Source organism: Homalodisca vitripennis, chromosome 7, assembly GCF_021130785.1.
Source record: "Homalodisca vitripennis isolate AUS2020 chromosome 7, UT_GWSS_2.1, whole genome shotgun sequence".
NCBI classification, from domain to species: domain Eukaryota; kingdom Metazoa; phylum Arthropoda; class Insecta; order Hemiptera; family Cicadellidae; genus Homalodisca; species Homalodisca vitripennis.
Window position 1 is genome coordinate 137,531,894 of NC_060213.1, and position 24,993 is coordinate 137,556,886.

The window sequence follows — 24,993 nt, forward strand, 5'->3', positions numbered from 1 at the left end:
CTATTATTTTTACTATCGGTTTAGACCGATCATCCAATTTCCAATTTTTTTACAAGATAAAACCGGAGGAAATAATCATATATTTGTAGATAGCCGAATAAACAGTACAGGATTGGTAAGAAAGAGAAAAAACAATGTTATAACGGGACTTTTCAGTCCGGAGGAACGAATCGTAGTTGCAGTCCTCTTACGAATTAGTAAAAGTACAGTAAAGATGCCTCATTTTACTAGGCGAAGTTAGGGCAAAGAAGCCCTCTCTAACATTTAACCTGGGGACCAACGGCTTAAAGGTGACTTCCGAACCACCACCAATGGCCGGGCAGGCGGGCTGCTTGCAAGGACAGGATCGCTCAGCGGTCACCCATCCAAGCAGCAGCCACGCTCGACGTTGCTTGATCCGGTTATCTTGCGATAACCGCTGTACCCGCTACACTGCGCCATTGACTATTGGGTATAATAGCCTTTTCACGTATAAATACGAATGCACTAAACGGTTACCAATGTTCACACTTCTATTTGCACTATATATCGGACAGGGAACATTTTTACCAGAATTATGAGTAGAAACACAGCGATATAAGGACAACAACTGTAAAGAATATTGTGCATTTTTTAGTCCACCCACTCTGGTGGCAGGGTGCTGACCAACCTGGTCATCCTTGACGTCTAACCTCTTTACCATCATCTTCCCGGCAGTCCTCCGCGGTCCGTGGAGCATACATAATCAATAATGCACTGTAAGGTTGGTTGCTCACAGAAATTTGGTTCTTCTGCCAATATCAATGTAATGCGACTTCCTTCCTGGGTAACCTATTGCTCTCGGTGATTTGTCCAGGAAAATGTCACCACTGGTAAACCATAACTGTCAGCGCATTCGCCGGGCGCTGGAAATCGATTCAAAGTTCTCACCTCACAAATCGCAAATGTTATATTCCGGTTGCATGTATGTCCTTACAGTATACCGACTATAATGAATACGGTAAATCAGTCATAACCAAAGTTTCCGGGATTTTAGTTAAACACCCACTTCCGGTTTACGTGTGGTGAATTTCGTATTACAGGCTGGGTTGTCTAGCCACGAGAACGAAACCCCGGGAGCTCTGTCCATAAATATTTAATTTTACGTATTAAAATAGTTTTGTTGTTCTCTTAGGACAAAAAGCTGATTGAACTTAGTCCTATAAGACCCATTGCGCTGCTTGCGGAGTGACAGAATATTCTGGATTAGTAAGGTTGGGAATAGGGACTTTTGGGCATTAATCTCACTCATGTCCCCTTGGAAGAGAGGGAAACCAGCTCTGAACCACCGTCTCCAGTCAAAGCAGGCAGGGGTGGCACGCCATTATGTCTAGGCTAGCCGACAACCCTTAACGCATGGAGCCCCACTGACTCCAACAGTCATCTTTTTTCTTCTTCTTTTTTAACCCTCAGCTTTAAGCTATGCTGGCTTCGATGTACACGGATATTTTTTATTATTTTTATTACACTGGTATTTATTTGCGAAGTACACTATCAATCGTGTCTATGCCTGAGTGGACCTCCCTGCTATTTGAACCCTTGGACATCCATAGGATTGCCCAGATTTAAGTGACATCGGTTTCTAGGTGTAAACCAGCAGGGAAGTGGACCCTCCTGGGAATATCTTGTAGTAGTTGCCAAGCCAAGAATTCATTTTAAATAGTAACTAATGTATTATACAGCAGAATATAAAAGCTTTGCAGTTTTTAATTTTCATTTTTTAAGATTAAAACCTGTAGTAAAGTTGCACGCGCGTAACCCTTCTGGTGAAGCAGTTTTCATTTTATTAATTAATATTTCGCTTAATTTTATTAAGCTGATGATTTTGGGGTTGTTTTAGGCGGTATCGGGGTGACAACTTTCGTGGATCCAAAGTTAGACGTCAGTCAGTTAAAGAGGAGTATTTTTATTAGGACAACTAGGAGAGATTGCGATGTCAGAAAGGAGGAGTTCAGGATTAATCCCTAAGGATATGTTTCTATGTTTATGAGACATTCAGCTATATTCGCCCCGAATAAAGTATCGGTAACATACATCACAGTGTAATAAGAAAGAAATTATTACCACCCCTGAAAAGGCCAAGATTTAGAATTAGTGCACGTTCCATCGTACTGTGGTATTAATAATCCTACATGAGCAATTGCACATCACGGTCTTTTCTATGGACTTAACTATGAAAGAGAGAACAATTCCAGCCCTTTTATGTGTGTATAATCTAAACAAACACAGTTACGTCTAGAAAAAAATCCCTAGATGTCTCGTAATTGGGCCAATAAATACGACGACACTGCAATGTGTAGACGGAACATTTCAGAAATATTAAATCAGATGTAAGTGTGATTATTATTACTGAATAGAAAATAAAGTCTAAGGAGTAAAATTACAAAGACTGTAAATATCAAATTTAAGAATAATTGTTACGAGTTATTGTAGTAACAACAAGTACATCACAGAACAGATATTTAAAAAAAAATTAGAAACCTTGTACAAATTTAAATTTTGCCTTGATTTTCTTGATGAGAAACTCTATAAGGATCACACGTAGTTTTAGTCTTAGAACTACAATTGAAGGTCACGTCTCAAGAATGACTTGCTGACAAGGCTTCCACGGACCAGACACAAGTGTGAATACTAGATCTGTCTTCTCTACTGTCGACCAAATATGGATGTTGGATATAAGTGATATACCTCAGCTAGTCCTCATTGTCATGTAAAGACAGTGAGTCTACAGATAGCTCAGACCAGTGTAGGACGGGAAGATTAGTGCATGGATTGAAGATCAGCAGTAGAGACCAGTTAATTCTCATTTTCACGTGAAGACAATGACTCTACAGATAGTTCAGACCAGTGTAGGACGGAAAGATTAGTGCATGCATTGAACATCAGCAGTATAGATCAGCTAGTTCTCATTGTCATGTAAAGATAGTGGCTGAACAGATAGTTCAGACCAGGTGTAGAACGGGAAGATTAGTGCATGGATTGAAGATCATCAGTAGAGATCAGCTAGTTCTCATTGTCAGGTGAAGACACTGACTGAACAAATAGCTCAGACCAGGTGTTAGAGGGGAAGAATAGTGCATGGATTGCAGATCAGCAATAGAGACCAGCTAGTCTTCATTGTCACGTGAAGATAGTGACTGAAGAGATAGCTTATAACATGTGTAGGAGGGGAAGGTTTGTGCATGGATTAAAGATCAGCAGTAGAAACCAGCTAGTTCTCGTTGTAACGTGAAGATAGGGACTCTACAGATAGCTCAGACCAGGTGTAGGAGTGGAAGATTAGTGCAAGGATTTAAAATACATCAGAAGTAGAGGCCATCTAGTTCCCATTGCCATGTGAAGACTCTACAGATAGCTCAGACCATGTGTAGGAGTGGAAGATTAGTGCAAGGATTGAAGATAGATCAGAAGTAGAGGCCATCTAGTTCCCATTGCCATGTGAAGACTCTACAGATAGCTCAGACCATGTGTAGGAGTGGAAGATTAGTGCAAGGATTGAAGATAGATCAGAAGTAGAGGCCATCTAGTTCCCATTGCCATGTGAAGACTCTACAGATAGCTCAGACCAGGTGTAGGAGTGGAAGATTTGTGCCAGGATTGAAGATAGATCAGAAGTAGAGGCCATCTAGTTCCCATTGTCATGTGAAGACTCTACAGATAGCTCAGACCAGGTGTAGGAGTGTAAGATTAGTGCAAGGATTGAAGATAGATCAGAAGTAGAGGCCATCTAGTTACCATTGCCATGTGAAGACTCTACAGATAGCTCAGACCAGGTGTAGGAGTGGAAGATTAGTGCAAGGATTGAAGATAGATCAGAAGTAGAGGCCATCTAGTTACCATTGCCATGTGAAGACTCTACAGATAGCTCAGACCAGGTGTAGGAGTGGAAGATTTGTGCCAGGATTGAAGATAGATCAGAAGTAGAGGCCATCTAGTTCCCATTGTCATGTGAAGACTCTACAGATAGCTCAGACCAGGTGTAGGAGTGTAAGATTAGTGCAAGGATTGAAGATAGATCAGAAGTAGAGGCCATCTAGTTACCATTGCCATGTGAAGACTCTACAGATAGCTCAGACCAGGTGTAGGAGTGGAAGATTAGTGGAAGGATTGAAGATAGATCAGAAGTAGAGGCCATCTAGTTCCCATTGCCATGCGAAGACTCTACAGTTAGCTCAGGCCATGTGTAGGAGTGGAAGATTAATGCAAGGATTGAAGATAGATCAGAAGTAGAGGCCATCTAGTTCCCATTGCCATGTGAAGACTCTACAGATAGCTCAGACCAGGTGTAGGAGTGGAAGATTATTGCATGGATTGAAGAGCGGCTCGATGCAAAGTGAAGACAGGTCCGCTACATGTAGTCTAGATAGGGCGGAGCGGTCGTGGTCGTGGTCGTGGCCAGTTGCCGTGCATGACTGGCACAATGTCGCGAATACCGAAGCATCCGTGTCCATGCTGGGCAGCCTTGCACTGTAAACAACTGAGAACTGGATCAGACCCTACCTAATTTCCATATTGCTCCAAATGTTCACGGAATCTTTGTGGAAGAACGTTAACCAAACAGCACAACAAATATCGAATCTCGTTAGAGGCTAGTTTGTGTTTGTAAAGACATTTCTTTTATGAATTTAAAAGAAATCCACTGGCAGCACGGTAAATTACGTAGCGTACTTGGCTGAGCGTTAGCGAAGCATTTCACTCGAGGAGCTGATAAAATCCCATTACTATGTGTGTCTACACGAAATCTCGAGAACAAACTGACCTTCATACTTGAAATTTTCTAATGAAACTTCACGTCTACAAAGACAAGAACGAGATCCTATGATGGTGCATGTCCATACATGGGATTTGATTGAGCGTCATTAAAGCCTATCACTCATTAGTTACTCTTCTGCCTGCTATTCTTTTTGTCAATCTGCAGAATGGCCAGAAAGACCCTGAAAGCAGCCGTTAATCGTCTCCATTTTTACACAACTATAAATGTTCAAAAAGACACAGCAAGGATACTTTTCTTCTGGAGAAGAAAATTTAAACATTACTGTAACTTGAAGAGTTTACTTGCCACTATAATTAACCATAATATTTCAGTTGTCACAAAATCCACCTATTTCTCCGACTGAGCAGAAAGACTATTCCAAACTTACGCCCGTTAACAAAGTGAAACCACCAAAGGTAATAAAATCATGGACCATCAAAATCGTAAAATTAATGTCGGCTGGGCAAATTCAATTACGGGAGTGGGAATTGATTTTCACTGAACCGTGTGATTTGATTGATCGGCTCCTGATCACGACCGCGTTAACAGCTCGGATTTCATGGGCCGTTGCATGCGATACGCCCGTTTCCACCGTGAAAACAACCAGTTCGGCCCTAACATAAGTTAACCGAGCGACGCGACGCGACGCGTCTGTGACAAGCTGACGCTCTGATAAGCACTCCGCAACCCGCCTCGGCTCGCCGCAAAACAGCGCTCTACACTCGCGAAAAATCTGGAGTGAAATCGGTCTCGGTGTCAGTTATGGGTTGGCCGACCAGCGCGGCGGTCGCTTCGTGACATTTTGGAATCTTCGGTGAAATTGAGACGAACGAAATCGGTCTGTAGTTTACTGGTTTACTTTCGCTTCGTCGCGGAAAATGACTTCGACACAACTAACAGTTTTGACCAACTTCTCCACACTGGCTTGTAGAAAGAGAACCCGAACCAATCACTACCATAATATTGGAATTAACTCCAATAAAGTGAAAATTAAATTCTACATACGATGTAATTACAAAATATAATATTATAACTTAATTGAGTATAATTTTATTCGTCAAAATAGTGGGATAATAAACACGTCACTAATATAAAAACAACCGTATAGGAAACGATAATTCACGAAGAATAAAATTATTATCTTCAACAAAAACATTTATGACTGATCAAATATTAATACAAAATCATACAACTGCAAATAGCTTAACACATATCCAATTCGGTATATTACTAAATTTTGGGAATCTTAAGTAAAATCGGGATGAATGAAATTTGTCTGTAGTTCACAGGTAATATTTCGTTTCGATGCAGAATATACTAGGCAAAATCGCTTTAAACCAGCAGAAATTAAAGCAATTAACGTACATATAAAATTATATTGTTTAATCTTGTTCGTAAGATACAACAAAGGCTAGATTGTTAAACAAATTGTGATTATTTTTACTTTATTCCTATACGTAATATAGAATAATTTTGATAGTAAAAATACGATTTTGGGTTTCAGTGGAATACTCTGTTTGGAGTTTACGAATCAATATATCCGTTTAGAAATGTCTGTCTGTCCATGCGCGTGCGAGAGTCCGTGTATCGCCCATGATGAAACGAATACTCAGACACCTCTGATATTATTTTTAAATTTTATACATTTTTAATTCTTAAACTTTAATATACTCTTAGCCGAAAATTGAAACTTTTTAGGAAGTCTTTCTATTTAAATTATACTTACATTTACTATTTCTAGATACTTAACCAAATAGCACCGGATGCGTTATTCCAAAAATTGACGTTAAAAAGGATGAGAGAACGATTTATAATTTCTCCTCAAAATCATTGGAAAAGCTTTCGTGTTTTTACCAAATTCCTTTTTGACTTGTGTGATTCTCAAGCAATTTTGATCACATTTGCTTTTAAAAGAATTAATTTTTCATTTTTGTATAAAAGTAGATGTAAATTTTCCTTGTGGATAACATCCCAACTTACTAGATCCTTTAGAATAGGGCTATGTTTTGTCAAGAAAGAAAAAAGTCTTTGACATTATATTAAAGAATTATTTTTTTTAATTTTCTCTAACAAACTACAAAACAGAGAGAATGCTGACGGGTTAAACACAATCGAGGTAAATAACACAAATGTCTGAATACGTTTTACATAATTTTACACATCCTAAACGCTCAACCAATTTCGGAACGTTTCTCTGGGCAGCGGCTTTGTTTACTTCCAGCAGAGATTCACCTCTGGAGTGACACTTCGTGTGTGGTCAATGGCGTTGCTAAACTACTCCATTAGAAAGCATTTACATTTTAACAAGCTGGGTGTAATCTTATCAGCGGGGGCTTTCAGCAGAACATCTCCAAGCTTCCAGTCTCACTTCTATCAGCAGTCTAACCAGCTATCAGCAGCAATGGAGTTTTAATACGCTCTGAAACAAATGTGTAAAACCCCTATATTCACACAAAAGTAATTCTAACAATTATTTGCTACAATTACTTTTTTGTTATGTTTTAAAGCGATTTCCCAGTCCAACTATGAAAACCTATGAGATTAGTAAAAATAAATATAAAATGGTACACTTTTAATTAAAGATACATCAGCATGTACATTCAACGTAAAAATTAAATAATTTAAAAATAGTAACATTTTCGCTCATAATCAATAATCGATATAATGAATATGCATTATATTGCAATTTAAAATTACTGAAATATACACACAAACGCCCGCACGCTCACAAAAATACACACACTAACACACTTTTTAATTTGGCTTCAAAAAACTATCAAATAAAAATGTAAAAGTAAAGAATGTCTCATTTTACTAGACGAAGTTAGAGCTAAGAAGCCCTCTCTAACACTTAAACTGGGGACCAACGGCTTAAAGGTGACTTCCGAACCACCAGCAATGGCCGTGCAGTTGGGCTGCTTGCAAGGACAGAATCGCTCAGCGGTCACCCATCCAAGCAGCAGCCAAGCTCGACGTTGCTTGATTCGGTTATCTCGCGATAACCGCCGTACCCGCTACACTGAGCCATTGAATACGTCAGAATATACGTTGATATTCTATACAAACTTTCGTTCGAATGAATATTGTTAATATTTTTGTTAATATTAATATTTCCTTCATACCTTGGAATAGCTTTCAAAATTTTACGCCGTAAAGAAGATAATATCTTATATGAGCATTAGATATATTGTGGTATAGAAACATGTGCGTGAGCGATAATTGGCACTGAACATTCTTAAATAACAAACAACGTAATTACAAATTATCCAAAAACCATACAAATCTGAAAATTACGGGTTTCAGATAAACATGACTAATTTTTCAAGTCAGATCCTGAACTTATGGAACACCCTGTAGAAAGTGCGATCGAGTTGTGACTAAACACTTACTAATCGCGAAAGCAAACGACTGTCCGCCACGGGTTAACACGATCGTGTGAACAATCAATCGATTGGGTCGATTTTGGCCGAAATTCGGGCACAACGCGGCATGACAATGAAGTACGTGGCGTTAACACGGTCCTCGCTAGACGAGAGTCTCCATTGATGAGCTGCTTATTCATGCTGGCAGTAAGCTTTGAGGGGGGGGGGAGCCGAAATTAGAAAATCTTCAATGACACTTAAAAGTATGGAAAACACCGAGTTATCCTTCACCGATCCATACTCTTCTTCTGAGAAGGGATTAAAGTCTTGGAAGTAAACGACTATTGGGTTTGTTCAAGCACACAACCTGATAGTTTTGAAATCGATAGAGAGGCAGAAATCGATCTTTAGCTGCTCTAGGTGTGGTGAAGGTCGAAATGGGAGGGTAAAGATGGTTAAAAATATCAAACTATAATTATTCCCCAGATCATTCTGTCAGACATATAAATAATCGCTATGACCACAATACAAATTTTGGGTCTTTTCTAGTATGTCCCCGCATTCTCTATTTTAATTTCTATAAGTTAGATTACGTTACTAGAGCTACAAATGTAATTTCTAAAGGTAATTGAGGTTAGGTTAAGCTAGGTTTTTGACAATAATTTGCAAAAACAATTGAAAAACGAGTTTATTAATTTGTACGAAAAAACACAAATTAGTAATGAAAGATGTTTAAAATAATATACTATTCTGGTGGCCAGAACGCTTTAATGTCCTCCAGGATTTCTTCGAACAAATCTATGTTTTGGTGGCGATGTTTCCACAGAAACTCACACAAGTATGAGTCTAGCTAGTTGCGACTTGTACCGCATTCGTTCCTATTACGCCGTTTTGCCGACGCCCAGAGCGATTCGATTCTCTGTGTGTGTGCTCCTGTTGTAGGATCAACAAAATTTTCAGAATGGGTTAGATCACGCGATGCTTGCTCTTTTAGAAAATAAATTAACTCGAGCTTGCAAAGTCCAAGCCCAGATCAAGCGACGCGCGTTATCATTGTTAAGATAAGACAAGTGGAAAACGCACCTTATATAGGTAGGAGGTGACCAAACTTGTGATTCGTCGGTTAAAAGTGACCAACCAGAGTTTCAGGATTTCCCGCTTTTCAATTGACAATGAATTAACCGCTTTAATTACGATCTTTGTGAATGCGGGTACATATTAGAAAAGACCCCAAATTTTATATGTAAAGAGATTACAACATTCCGGCAATAATCAGAAAATATTTCGTTTATATTTTAAACCCTTTAGTTGTCCTCTTCTATACCACTACTATCGTGGCTGACTTATATATCTTTCCCCACGGGATATACTATCGATTTAAAGATAAATTAGGTTGTGTTTTACAGTGCCAACTGGCTCATGGACTATGACTGCAGCAATTTAATGTGAAACCGAACCACTTGGTTATCGGTTCATTCTTATTAACTATTCAACAAAAACCGATTCCGACACTTGTTACCATCTTAACCCGAGAGTCGATCCAAACAAACTTATCCATATCTCTCTTATCAGAGATAAGATAAAAAAGGTATGTTCCCTATACGGCGTATAAAAGGTAGGTTAAAAAAGCAACGGGGAATATGTACGCGTATTGATGTAAATAAAACGTTTACGAAAATACCAAAGTCGTCTCCTTGAATTAAGTGCACAAAACACTAAAAATGATGTACTGTAGTTTAATTTTACTAATTAATCAAAAATTTCAAATTTTATTTGAGTGCATGCAACGGTAGAAAATCGACATCTAGAATTAAGTATGACTACATTAATCTGTTTCGATACTAAAAGTAGCGTTAATAATACTGCACATTAACAGCTGTTTTTGATACTTTACTTGGCCGAGAAAGTGATTGGTTTTTTATTATTTTATAACAGAAATCTAAAAAATTAGCTGGTGATCGATTAAAAATTTTTACTGCTTTAACCTCAAACCTTGTTTTCAAGGACACCCGGTGTGTTTGACTTTGCGAATTGGCTCTGAATCCCGAACTACATTTATCTCTTGTCCTTATCAGTTAGATAAGGCTTCTAATCTTTTATGTAGCAACACGATTGAGTTTTTAACAATATTAAACATTTCTCCGTATTCCAAGGCCAAATTTGTTACTAAAACTGGTGAATTTGTTTCGTGGTAAGGCTCTGATACAGCTATTATTTATAAGCCTGAAAGACAAGAAAGCAGTGATAACAAAAAACTCTACTGTGTGCTTTTGCAATGCAAATTGTCTCTAGGTTCCTGAAAATGATCGAGATCACAATCTGATCTCAGACTATCCCTGGAACTATCGGAGCCGGCCGACTATTGAGCCGTCACAGTAACAGACTCTGCCATCGCCTCCGCTCCAGCGGATTCCCGCAGTCCAGGAAACGTGCAGTCCGAGTCGTTCACCTCCGGGGAAACGGTACGGCGCGTGGTTTTTCCGCAAAATTGAATCACATACGGGAGCGAGCCAGAGCAGCGGACAGCATCCATTGGGCACGCCTCCCTGGGAGACTTTCCGGAACCTACATCCCAGCCGAGTAATGTGGATGGCAACGGAAACCGTGATTCTGTACTAAATAGGCTTGCAGTAATCACCACTACTCAGCATCCCTCATCATTTCGATGAAATGGAACTGTATTTGTGATTGTCAAACGCTTCTACCTCAAGGTCAAAAGTGTCAAATGTGGGGTCCTACAACAAACTTCTTGAAATTCCTTGGAATTTACCTTGATCAAGGTTTGACATGGAATGTACACATCGATCACGTTTGCTCAAAATTCTAAGGTCTCTAGCCAAATACTGCCCAAGTAAAGTTCTGATAACGGCGTAATATGGCTTGAATTATCCCCCACTTCACTTACGGATTGGTATTGTGCAAGTAATCAATTTTCAAGAGTGTTCAAATTACAGAAGCAAGTGATCCACACCATTGCGAAATTGAAGTTTAATTGAAGTCGTGCAGGTCAACTTTCAAAAGGTTGCAACTGTTAACTCTGCCTAGCCTCTACATTTTGGAAACAACGTTGGGGTCTTTTTCGTTTAAAGGCCAGCACAAAAGACCCTAGCTTGCCTATTCAAAACTCAGATCACGCGATGCTTGCCCGCTGCGCAGCGCTTTGCGCTGTTTGCTCTTTTAGAAAAAAATTAACTCGAACTTGCAAAGTCCAAGCCCTGATCAACTCACCACGCTTTATTGAACACAAAACTCAGACAGAAACTGACGCAGGTTTCATTACAGGCAAAAGATAAGCGGCGCGCGTTTATCACTGATAAGATAAGACGAGTTTATACTAGAAGTAGTATAACAAAAAAAAAAAACATTAAATGCACTGTCAGTCAGGTATAGTATGTTTGTAAGGTGCTGGCCCTTAAACGAAAAAACCCCAACGTTGTATTGTATGTATAAATGTGCCTTGACTACGGGCCGAGACATTCATTCGTACGAGACTAGAGGCAGAGACAATCGAACTGGGAGACACAGGGCGTAGGTTTATGAACGCTTGTCTTCATAGGCAGGGGTTTATTTTATTAACAGATTGCCTCTACGCTCGAGGCGTTAAAAACTCGTTTGAAACGCTTTTTAGCGTCAAATGCATTTTACAATGTAAAATAGTTTCTGGAGTATGACTGGGAGACCTCACAATAACAAAGACTCACTCTCGAACGAAGTGGGCAGTATTGGTGATGGATGAATGTGAAATGAGTGATCAAAAGTATGTCGAGGTATGTTATAATGTGATGTATGTGATAATGAGAGCTCAATGTGGTATGTACTCGTATGTCCAAATTTTAACATGTTTTGACGTCTCCTATACAAAAGTATTTTGTCTCCGCAATAAATTATTGACTATTGACTATTCTCAAGAGAACCGATAAATATAACTAGACCGTCCTTGTTACATTTTGAACTTGGATAATTTCAAAGATTTTGGAGGCAATTAAAATAATCTTACTCCCTTGATAGATGCGAACTTAATGAACTGTGCTGGAACACTAACACCCCCCCCCCCCCCCCGGGGGGCTTAATCTGTAACAACACTACACCATCTCATGAACTTACTATACTGTTTCAGTTTCCTGCAGAAAATGATAGATCACAAGTAGCTCACAAATGAACATAATTTTATTAATTACGAGTTTTGTGATGAATTGCTCAAGGCAAAGACTGTTCTCTATGATCCGTCATGAAATAATGGAGATAAAAGGGATGACTTAACCTCTGCAAATGGAACATAAAATTACAATATTGATAACTCATTAGCAATGCAAGAAAGGTCATTTAAATTCTTTGTTTGAAGTTTGTTTTGACGATGGAAAGATCGTTTATTTGTTTCTTTTAACCCAATTTGTAATTATGTGTTAGGTTAGTTATTTACCTGAAGGAGAGATCAGATTGCAGATCTCGAAACGTAGTGTTACTGTGTTTTACCACTGAACGATGGCAAATTTCCGGAAAAAATCTTGTTTCCTTCATTTAAATTGCTCTGGCTCGGTCGGAAGAAGTTAACAGATTTTATGACATATTAAATACTAATAGTTTATTTATTATGAGATTCATATCGATTAATATTTTTTTTTAACTGCTCAACAAACACAAAAATCGTTTAGTGTAAAAAGTAAGGAGATATTATAAGCAGTCCAGAACACTTTTGATTTTTCCCTAGGTCTGTAAATAATAGAATAAAATTATGTACCAAGGTAGCCGATAAACGTACATACATAAAATTCAGAACTGGGAGTCGTTTTGTGCTCTGGAAGTCATGTTCGGCAAAGTTATATAGAACATTTTCTTAACTGCTACCATGTGGGCAACTACAGTAGACTGATTTTGTATACAGAATCTACCTAAAACAGTTTTGGATCGAACCAGAGCAATAATTAATCATTTAGTAACTTCACTAATCTAGATATTCGATTTAAAATAGTTACGCTAGTATGAGTATTAGACTCTGTTTACAGCGCGATCCTATGGCCAGGCCTAGTACTACCATTTACAAGCAAATCCTGTTAATGGGACCTACTTATTAACCTCAATGAAAAGTCGGAGTCTGAATCGTCTTTGATGAATAGTAATAGTGAGAATTCTAATTGCTGTCACAAGTGTGTTAACGTCTAATGAGTGAGCGAATATTGTACATTTGGGAATTTGACGGCGGAGAGTTGGTAGTCATGAGTACCAATGTTAATTTGATTTAGCTGAAATTAGAGATGGCACACATACTCCAAAGAAGAACACGGATCTGTTTAGACCACTCTGTTTGAAATTAAGGAAACCAAAAAGGTGCATGTTTTCGTATCCAAAATCTCAGTGTGCGGTGAAAACCCCTAAAACATTACTTATTGTCAGCAAATACAGATTTCTCAAATAAACAAAAACGAAAAGTTTAACAGGAGCTCCCACATTTGTATTTATAGACCAAAACATTGTTATACATAAATTGTTATGCGTACACAATAAGTCAATTTAGTTAGTCTCCTAATCGTAAAGAAACAATAATTTTTTACACTTCCGGAATAATTGACATCTTATATATATATATATATATATATATATATATATATATATATATACATATAATGTAGCGTAATTTAACATCGGAACAGCTTATAAAAAATAAGGAAATATTACAAGACAAATAAGTAAGTATTAAAACCTCTACTGTAAACCATATTTATTTATCTTGTAATGGATTGTTCTGGATTGAACAACAATAAATCAAATATAAAATGCGTACAGCAGAATAAAGATAATTTTGTATTTAACACTATTGTTGATCTAAGCAACACATTATTAACAACGATGACTCATTGATGATTATTATTCAGTAGACGTCGTCGTTGCACGTGACAAAGTATTGTGCTGGCGCTCCCCCAAGCCTCCGTAGCGCAGTAGGCAGCGCGTAAGTCTCATAATCTTAAGGTCGTGAGTTCGATCCTCACCGGGGGCATAAACTTTTTGCCACTACCTAGTGTAAAGAATAACAAAAGGCTTGCATTTGAAAGGCTTTATGATCGAAAAACTATTAATTTTAATTTGTTATAATGAAATTAAATGAATTTTATGATGTGAATTGAATTTTTTTTAATAATTATACCGGCGATATATTTACTACACCCTTGGGCACACATGGTAATTGTTAACCTGAAATTTGAATAAATATGTAAAAAATATACTTACGATAAGAATAATAATTTTCTTATTTTCTAAAGAAAAATTCGGAATTAATATCGCATATTTAATCAGCTTATTATTAAGAGTATTATTGTAATTGTGCAGCTGATTAGATTTTATTCTGTGTTTTAGTTATGATAATTTTATTTTTATGCCGTTTGCTATTAGTTATTTATGAATGACACTCTTAACAGAGTGCTCTCACATTTTATGACTTAAAATATATTCTTATATTGTTGCAGTGATTATAGTTTCTGGGAATAATACTGTAAAGATTTTAAAAATTTAACAATAGAAAATCATTTACAGCCTCCCATTCAAAAAATGTTAGGATGTAGATTTTAAATATATTTTATTTTCTAACGCATTTAAACTGTTGTACAGATGACATACTCCCCCCCCCCACCAGTAACTTGAGTTAAGACTGTTCTTACAATTAATTGAAAAGTATTTAATTTTAAAGGATGAGCACATCTTAATTAATATGGGCACATTACACAGATTCTTAGCAGATTCAGACTTTAATGCTTTGCCATTATATTTGTTTTAGGGCAAAAATTGTCAAATTCATGGTAAAACCCCAGTATCGTTGTGTTATGATCCGCCATTTTGAAATGGTTAATTTCATCCACATTTCTCGAATGTTACATTAATTGAACAGAATGCTGTCAATACACTGCATAACAGGCTTTGCTGAGGGTGAAAATTTTGAAATCTTGTGTTATCTTCAAAACACAAGATTTTATATTTTGAAAGCTCGTGTGTTATTGTCATGTCATGTCACATGTTGAAATGTCATAATTATGGTTAGTTTATTTACAAAAATTAATAATTTGTTACTTTCTAGTTGCCATCATGGTTACCCATAAGGCCAAAGTAAAAATGTTCGCAAACGCTCAGCCAAATTCCGTGGCATAGGTCAGTTTGTTTTCGAGAGATATCGTGTGGATAGACGGGTAGATAGACAGATAAACAGAAATGAAATATTCCAGCCCCTCGGGTGTGACATACTTTGCTAACGCTCAGCCAATAACGTATTGTTATTAAATACAAATGGACTTGTTTACTCTCTCACTGTTATTTAAATAAGACAGTTCAACTGTAATAATTATTCGTTACTATTATAATTCAAGATTTCACAATATTTGTGTAACAAAACAAGTGTTACCAGAACCATCTACTATAAAACATAACATAACATACATTTGTTGAAAATGTTGTGTTTTTCATAATACACAAATCCATTTTAATGACATTTTATATACGTACACGACAGATATGAGATTGGTGTAAACAACAAAAAAAGTAATTAATATTACTTATTTGTACGTCTTGAACTAAACTACCTAAACTTTCTTACACATACAGCCACGATTGTTAATGTCTTAATGCAAATACAGAACATAATTTATTATTACTGTCAAAAATTCAAAATTTAAATTATCACACTAAACGGGGTTCATATAATTACATTGTACCATACCTCTTTGAGTATTATATTTCATTTACTAATCACTGTTTGGGTCATAAATCTATTGCTTCATAGTAAACGTAGGAGTATAAGTAAAACGAAAAGTAAAATTACAACTATTATCTTAAAATTACAGTAAAATATACTATAACGTATTGGCTGAACGTTAGCGAAACTTATATCACTCGAGTGGTAAGGAAATATTCATTTCAGGTTTTTTGCACGATTTCTCGAAAATTAAATGACCTGAAGGTTTAAAATGTATAAATTTCACTTCTATATAAACAACATCGAGTTCGACGATGGTGCATGTCCCTCCATGGTATATTGCTGAGCGTTAGCAAACATTTCAAACACACTGAGCACAACATATGAAATTTTACAGTGAATTAGTTAACAATATTAATTAACAGTGAAACTCAAAAATCGCTATATGAAGCCAGTACAAAATGGCGATTAATTATAATTTAATATGATTAATTAATATGCAGTATTAATTCTTTTATTCACCCCGTAAAACAAAACTCGATATACCAAAAAGTATACAATACCGCATTTCTCTAATACAAACTACAAAAGTACGTCAAAAACTTATTTAAGGGTATCCAGTTACTTTAACAATTCATAATCAATATATAATATAATAAGTCACTATTAACTAGCTAGGTAATAGTGCCCATACAGTTGTTTCTATAATTAAATTTGAACATAATTATTAGAAAATATTAATATTAAATACGCTGAAAGTATGCAATGTTTTAACATTTTATGAACTATGTCATGCAATTTTGAAATGTACGTTATTTTTAAAATTAGGCACTCAACAACTGATTATAATAATTGTTTGAATGACGTATTTATATAATCCAAACAATGTGTATTACAAATAAACGATTTTGGAGTTACATTTGTTAACCCATGCAAATTCTATAACACTTTCTCATCCATATATAGCATGGAAGTATCGTGATTATTAAAAAACCCAAGTGTCCATTTGGGGACTTCTAAAGACAAAAGTTGAAATTTGCCACAATTAATTTAAATTTTCGAAATGCAAGGTTAAATTTTAAACGTTTCATTGCCTCTTCATTGTTAATATTCCAATCAATGTTAATAAACGAGCACAAAATTCATTATTGTTAAAAATATAAAAAAGGGTAATACGATAATACCGTATAAACAATATTGATTTTGATGAAAATTCGTTTGTTAAGTATAATTTGTCAATATTACAAAAAACTATTTGTGTTTAACATTTTAACTCCAATAACTGATTACATATACTTGAATTATGTTTATAGCCTAAAAGCTATTTTTTTCAAATGGATCCAAAAATCTTATTTATACATTTACTACGCATCCAAATAAATTATTTACAAAATAGCATAAACCACAACTCTATAACGTTCTTATAACATATTTAGTTCACTACGATTTTAATCGTATACTTACCAAATCGGCGGCTAACCTTTTATAAACAAACATCAATGCATCTTATCGGAAAACGTTCTGAGAACGCTATCTTATCTTATCAGAAAAGAGCAAGTTGCTGTGTTCTAATCGCTGTTGTTTTATCTCGATGCAATCGGGACCACCTTTATCCGACCTCAAGAGATAAATTTGAGACAACTCCATTACACAAATACAAATTGGGCCAACGACGAATAATAAATTATTTGTACATCAGTGGCGTATATATAGTCATTTCGAGGGTGGGGGGGGAGCTGACATGCATGACGGTTTAGTAGGTATAAAATGTCCTCCACAAGTAGGGGACCGAGAATATTCCCGAGAAATTTGTGAACTTTTGTGCCTCAAAAATGTGGTCCAGCTTAAAACAAATACAATACAATAATTTTAATGTTTGTCTTTCAAAATTTCAGAGGGGGTTGGGCTTGAGCCTCCTTTATACACGCCCATGTTGCGTATTATTAGAAAACTGCACTATAACTGTATGTGTCGATAAATGAAAATTAGCGGAATCAAACCCATCCCAGAATCTTCTGGTAGAGTGAAGAAAAGTGCTAAATGCAACGTGTGATATACAAGGGGGTACAGTCCTGCTCCTGTCATATCATACAACTATTTATGAATTAGATGCAGTCCGTGGATTGTTACATTCACACAGAGCCTGTAGTAAGCAGACTGTTGATGGCTCTGCTCTAGATTATTTGCAGACAGCACTTTACCGGTGATGGTCGACCATCAGTAACTGTCCTCAGGAGACGGATCGCGCATCTCACATTCGCCTCGCCCGCTGGGAGCGCGCCCAGGACCCACATCTCACTGCGCGGCCCGGGCCTGTCCTGCGCGGCAGACCGCTAGGCGCTAACACGTCGTGAACATTCCCGCACTGCAGCCTCGACCACGCCTTCCTCCAGCCGCATCCTGCATAATGTCCTGGATTGTCATCCACACATACAGGACGAAAACGTGATGGTTTGGGGAAACTGAGGTCGAAATTGACTTGACACGACTTGACTACGCCAATGGCGCAGTGCAGTGGGTACAACGGTTAACGGAATATGGGTATAACTGGATCAAGCAGTCCGCCTACCCGGCCATTGGTGGTGGTTCGGAAGTCACCTTTAAGTCTTTGGTCCCCAGGATAAGTGTTAGAGAGGGGGCTTCTTAGCCCTAAGTTCGTCTGGTAAAATACGACTACTTTACTTTACTTTACGAGGTTTGACACCCATAACGATCACACTTTGATCGATTACCCCGTATCCACATTTGGATGGATGGACAGCCTTCCTGGACTCATTCTTCTCCTGCAATCTTTGGCGGAGATGTCACCTTAAAGCATGTGCATTAGTTACTTACTTACAACAATTTTGCTATTTTTGGACCTAGAAGAACGTAACATTAGTAAATTACCACAAGCCTGGCGATAGGGTATTCAACAATGTACCGCATTATATTCAGAAGCGGATGTTCTTGCACCAAATTGGAGCACCACAGAGAATACATAAGTATAAACCTCAATTGCCAAAAGTAAATTAAGACCATAAATAAATTGTGTACACAAAACGCATCATGCTTAATTCTAATGTGTGATGTTTAAAGGCCAACGAAATTAATATAAGTTTGTCAAAAGGACTCGTTTATCACTTCGATGGCAATGTTTATACGAAAATGTATCATACAAACTTGGACAATTCATAATCGACACAGAATTTATTATGCAGTCAGACCATCAGGATAGTCCAGTTTCAAATAGAGTACTTCTAGGTAGGATTTTGGCACTTTTAATACAAACCTTTTGAGAGGCTCAATATTCTGCCCATCCCCCGCACATTACTGATATGTGTGGATGTCTTAAGAAAGAGGGCCAGGGGAAGAGTTAGTGGAGCTTAAGGCGGACAGTACTAAAATTTTAAGGTTATATCCAACCCAGCAGGGATCACTTCTGGCTAGTTTATACCTTCCAGTTGAACCTACCACTGGACACAGCAAAAACCGATGTCTCACTTAAATCTGGGCAACCCTATGGATGTCCAGGAGCGGCACATCACTAACCGCAAATATCGAGATTCTGGGGTGCAAGGTTAATTCGATAGGTCTGGTTTAATACGGGGGATGACTGTTGGAGTTGGTGGGGTTCGTTCCCTAAGTATCCAGAGGTTCTTGCTAGCCTCAACAAAGGTGTGCCACCCACTGCCCGCTTTGACTGGAGAGGCTGATTCCGAGCTAGCCTCCCCTTCTTTGGAGGGACTTTGAGATTAGTGCCCTATTCTTCTTCATGGATCTCGAAGGCGGCACCTACTCCCAAGCTTACCCATCCTGAATATCTTGTCACTCCGGAAGCAGAGCGAAGGTCCTTATGGGACTAAGTGCACTTTATAAGCTTTTTGACCTAAGAGAGAACAAAAGTTACATCCAGAATTTTAAATTATCCTCGATTCTTCTGAGTTCCAAGAAAATGTTGGACATCTGAGAGAGACGAAGCCTGTTGGACAGTGACCGCACGCCTTTGCCCTGTCACTGTCGCCCTCAACTCGCTGTTTAATGTGGGAATGTCACTCGCTCACACAGCTCTGGAGCCACGTCCGCTGGGAGGCGATGTGAGGAGCGTGATCTCCACATAATAGTCTCGCCGGGTATTGTCGCTTGCCGCCCGAGCAGACCGCGGGATCCGCAGGACACGATCACACGCTGAGGACGTGCATAGCGCCCCGACCAACCGTGTGTTGCGTATACTCTACCGAGTACGGAAAGTCAGTCTAGTCGTAAAAGATATATAATTTGCCTTAAACCTCAAGGTTTGCCTTAAAAGCGACGCCGTGATAAGAGCGCAATCACAAATATATGAAAACTAGCCGTTACCCTCGGCTCCGCACGAATTTCCAACGGTAAAGACGCACAGACAGTAACCCAAATTCTACGAAATTTGGTTGAATAGTTCCTATGATTTCGTAGTTGGTACTATAACACCAGAGGTGGACCGCATCTCCTTAGTGGATTTATCCGAGTAGCAACAATATATGTGTAAAATATGATGCTACTGGCAAATCCTTTTCATTCCGGATGGTTGAAATTTCCACATCTCCGGAACCACTTCCGTACCATTAAAGTTTAAGTGTGTAGGCTTAAAAATCGGAGGCCAGAAGTCGGGAAGCGAAACAGTGTCATAGGCAGCATCCATGGGGTAAGTTGAAGGTCACCACGAAGTTCTACGGAATTCGGTTGAATAGTTCCTTCGATTTCATTAGTTGCTGTCTTGGGCAGAGTTTGCCATCAAAGGTGGAGCGCAGCTTTGAAGTTAATCCGACGGATTCATGGTAGCAAGAATAATTGTGAAATATTCTACAGTATTTTATTACATTTCAGTAATCCCAAACTCTAAACAATCGAAAACGGATTAAGGAAATAGTAAGGTACAACCATTCTAAGAGATCACTTGTGTAACATGAACTGTTCGAAAATGTTACGAAGCGTTCGTTTTTACATGAAACTGAAACCAAAAGAACAGAATAACGTATAATCTTCTAAGACTTCCTAGGCTTGTTTGGTGGTACGGACACGTTAAAAATCAACATTTAGAAAGAACATGGATAAGGTATGTGCCTACTTTCTTACTATTCATTAAACTCAAGATGAAAAGTTAACTGATTTTGTTGGATACCGCTAGGCGTGAACGAATTTTTAGAAGAGAATGTTAATAATCAATTAGTGTAACCCTTTAAAGAAATGTTCACCTACAGACACGACAAAAGAAAATTAAAGTAGTCTTATTTTACCAGGCGACGTTAGGGCTAAGAAGCCCTCTCTAACACAACCTCGCAACCAACGGTTTGAAGGTGACATCCGAACAACCACCAAAGGCCGAGCAGGCGGGCTGCTTGCAAGGACAGGATCGCTCAGCGGTCACCCATCCAAGCAGCAGCCACGCTCGACGTTGCTTGATCCGGTTATCTTGCGATAACCGTTGTACCCACTACACTACGCCATTGGCACGATATCACTGGAATAATTAAATCTAGAGTAGGGCTTACATATTCTTGTTAAACAATTTGTAATGACGGACATTTCCGGGTTTGGCTTAAGAATGATTATTTACAACGGCGTTTCTAATTCGCATTATCGTATCAAGGTAACGGTTCCCGGCTCTGGGAAGAGTCCCTGCGATAAAGAGTGACTGGTAACCGCGATACTATCGAGTCTCAGACGCTCCGCGCGCCGTGCCAAGAGAGCGGAGGATGACGGAGCAAATCGCCCGCCAGCATGCCACCGAAATGTGGGAGGATTTCCGAGCGTAGATCGTCAGATACTGTACATATCTTGGGTCACGGGCAACTCACTTCCGGTATCCCGTGGAGACTTGTGCTAGAGAGCTTCAGAGTCCGCCAACGCACTGGACAATTCGGTTCGGAGTGCCCCAGGGTTCTGCTCTTCGCCCCTTACTGTTTATTTATATCAGTATAGTCAGCGTGTCTCCGCGACTTTCGCCACGTAGTAGATGAGCGTTCACGGACGAGTTTAAAATATAATTATTTAAAAAAAGTCATTTAATTACAATTCTCGAATTAGTAACCTCAAAGAAAAATAACATATATGTAGAAATATTTTCATTTCCAAACAACATTGTTACGCATTTTTGTGCACCTAAGATAACCCCACAAACATTATCTGAAGTAACGTGAATTGTATACAGGCATTTTTCTCAGGAATTGTAATAGATAAAATCACATAGCCTATTTTACTGTTTATAACAAATATGATCAATCGATTTCAACACGTTTTAAAACTCTGTGCTCAGCGTATGTGGTTTTAAATTAAAAACAACGCAAGTGTTGGGGTTTGTCCATAACGGATACAAACGCACCACATTGTGATCACAATTAACATGGCTATATATTTGGCAAAATTTGAACTCAAACTTACAGAAACGTAGACTATTTATGAAATTCCAAAAAAGTTTAATGAGAAAGGAGCTTCCTACAAAAAATGTGAACGAGCACTAAATTTTATTATATTTTAATTTGTTGTTATATCACAGTTAATATGGTTATTACACAAAAACATGTTAATTTTCGGATTATGGCGGTTTTGGGTTTCTGGGGGATCGGAGAATCCAAAAATCCTCAGAGAATTCCGTCCTGATAGGCAGATTTCTACGAAATCTACCCAACAGCGGTGATTGGATCTATATTTTGGGTGGGACTACAAAATATAGTCTGTGACAGGGATTTCAGCAGGTTTCAGACGCTGTTCTAAGAGGAAGGTGAACTGGAGCTACCTCAACTTTCACATTGGATCAACCCTTCCCACCATAGCTACTTTATATGTAGAAATCTCGGTTGCTCCACAGTGCTTTGGGATCATGTGAGGAACATCGTAGTGCACTCAATTGTGCAGCTGATGAGACAATGAGAATGCCTCTTCACCTAGATTACCCTATCATGTTGTATGTTCAATGATGTCCAAACGATCCAAAGGGGTCGTTTTGAGCTTCTTCGTCATCGAATTTTTTGGGATCCCCTCAGACAAACATGACTCCAACTTCCAGGAGTCACGTCTGTGACAGCGTCAGATTTCCCTTGCTGCACCAAGAGGAAGGAGAACTGAAGGTATACTCAACTTTCAAGTAGAAGCATTGTCCACCGACAATGGCAGAGCAGGGACCCTGAGTCTTCCTCTCCGGCGAGGAACAAGGAACATAATTCTCTTGACCGTATCTGTACTCGCGTGAGACCGTGATACCGGGCGTGCACATTCTCCAATCGACTGCAAGCATCATAACCTTTACCGCAGGTTTCCTATTACATCGCTAAATTTGATCGTTCCAGCTCGGCACGTCGCGTCGCCTTCCACTAAGTAATTAAAGTAGAAAGAGAAACCTCCACTCGGGGTTTTATGTGAATACGGGATATTGCTTTGTGTTTTACGGTACAGTATATTGTACAGCACATGCGAGGCCGCTGGAGCCACACGCCGATCTGCAGTGCGGCTTTCGGCGAATCTCCGCGGTAGAACCGGTTATTGAAACCGCCCATAAACAATCTACAGTTGATTGTTTACTAACTGAGATGTGATAGCAGATTTTGTACAATTACCTAAATCGACCCAAAACAATTTTAGCACATTTTTGCCAACTGTCGATTAAATACGTTGTATCTATCAATATACAGCTATGGTGGGAAGGGTTGATCTTCAGGTTCACCTTCCTGGAGCCTAACACTCTCACAGACTTGACTCCAAGAATCTGAAATTATGAAAATCCAGTATCACCTGATGATACAATGAGAATACCTCTTCCTCTAAATTACAATATATTTTGTAGTCTGGTCTTCTCTAATGTCGTAACGATGTATCGAGTTCATTTCGAGCTTCTTCGTCGTCGACCCTTTTTTGGATTTATTCAGACAAAACATGACTCCAGAAGTCAAATCTTTGACAGCGTCAGATTCCAGGGAGGTAAACTTTAGCTAAACTCAACATTCATATTGCATCTTCCCACCATACCTACCATATTTAATAAAAGGGTTACCTTCCTCCTAGTGCAGCGTCTAGAATCTGTCGCTGTCACAGAGGTTACTCCTGGAATCTCGAGTCATATTCGTCTCAAGAACTCCAAAAATTGGCGACGAAGAATCTCAAAATTAAATCTTTACATCGTTTTGATATCAGAAACACCTAGACTGCGAAGTATAGTTTCATATATGCGAAGAGATATTCTCATTGTCTCATTAGGTAAACAATTGGATCACCACCATTGTTAGGACAATTTACACTACTTATTTATGTATATATATATATATATATATATATATATATAATCTTATATATATATATAATCTTATATATATATATAATCTTATATATATATATATAAGATTAACTTCCATGAAATTATGCATTATATACACATTTATTCTCCCTTACCAAAGTTAACTACTCAACTCAGCGACCATATTTTTTAATTGTATTCACTTCATTATTTTCACGATTAAAACACATTTTGTGTCGGCTTTGAAAAATACGTTCGCCCAGCAATGTTACCGTGTTGTTTGATTTTGTTATAGGTTTTATTGAGTTTTACTTGTTTATACTTAGAGTTTTATATTGAATAATCAAGAATGCAGATGGTAACCAATAGCACCTGAAATGATTAATAGATACATCATTTTCGGGGATCTAATCAACTTTTCAACCATCATTTTTGGAAACCAATGACAGGTTTGTTGTCTTGGAACTCACTAATATTAATGTATCTATTCTAATATGAAATTTTTACATGAAACGCAGAATGTGTTTTGCATCACTGAAGATGCTATGTAAGAATTGTATCCCATTTTGCTGTTTTGGATTTCAAAAGGCTTTCACCAGATACGTCACCCGGAAGTAAGACATGCGAAGGGAAATTTCCCTCAATATCCTTTGTCGCTTTGACTTGTCACTTGTTGGTCATTGCTGGACAAATCCAATTCTGCAACCTAATTTATATATTCCATGTTCCACACGTCTTGTTCCACTGCCTTCCCAGTGCAACAAAACTTGCATGAAACCCTGACATAAGGAGAAAAGGTCCTTGCCATCTCTAAGGCTAGTGATAGTTTGAAGAAATAGCATTAGTTGCACTCAACCCTGTCCTGCTGCTCCAGGGCATATATTCCACGTGTAGGCCTACCCCAAATTTGACTTCAATCTGAAGCCACATAAAAACAATGAAG

General features: G+C 38.1%; 1 protein-coding gene and 1 non-coding gene across 2 annotated transcripts in view; one reads left to right on the plus strand and one right to left on the minus strand.

Annotated features, from left to right (window-relative positions):
• Nucleotides 1-24,993, minus strand: part of LOC124366401 (elongation factor-like GTPase 1) — a 271,013-nt gene that overhangs the window by 87,802 nt on the left and 158,218 nt on the right.
• On the plus strand, nt 14,053-14,125 carry Trnam-cau. The gene has a single exon. It is a non-coding gene; the product is annotated as a tRNA-Met (tRNA).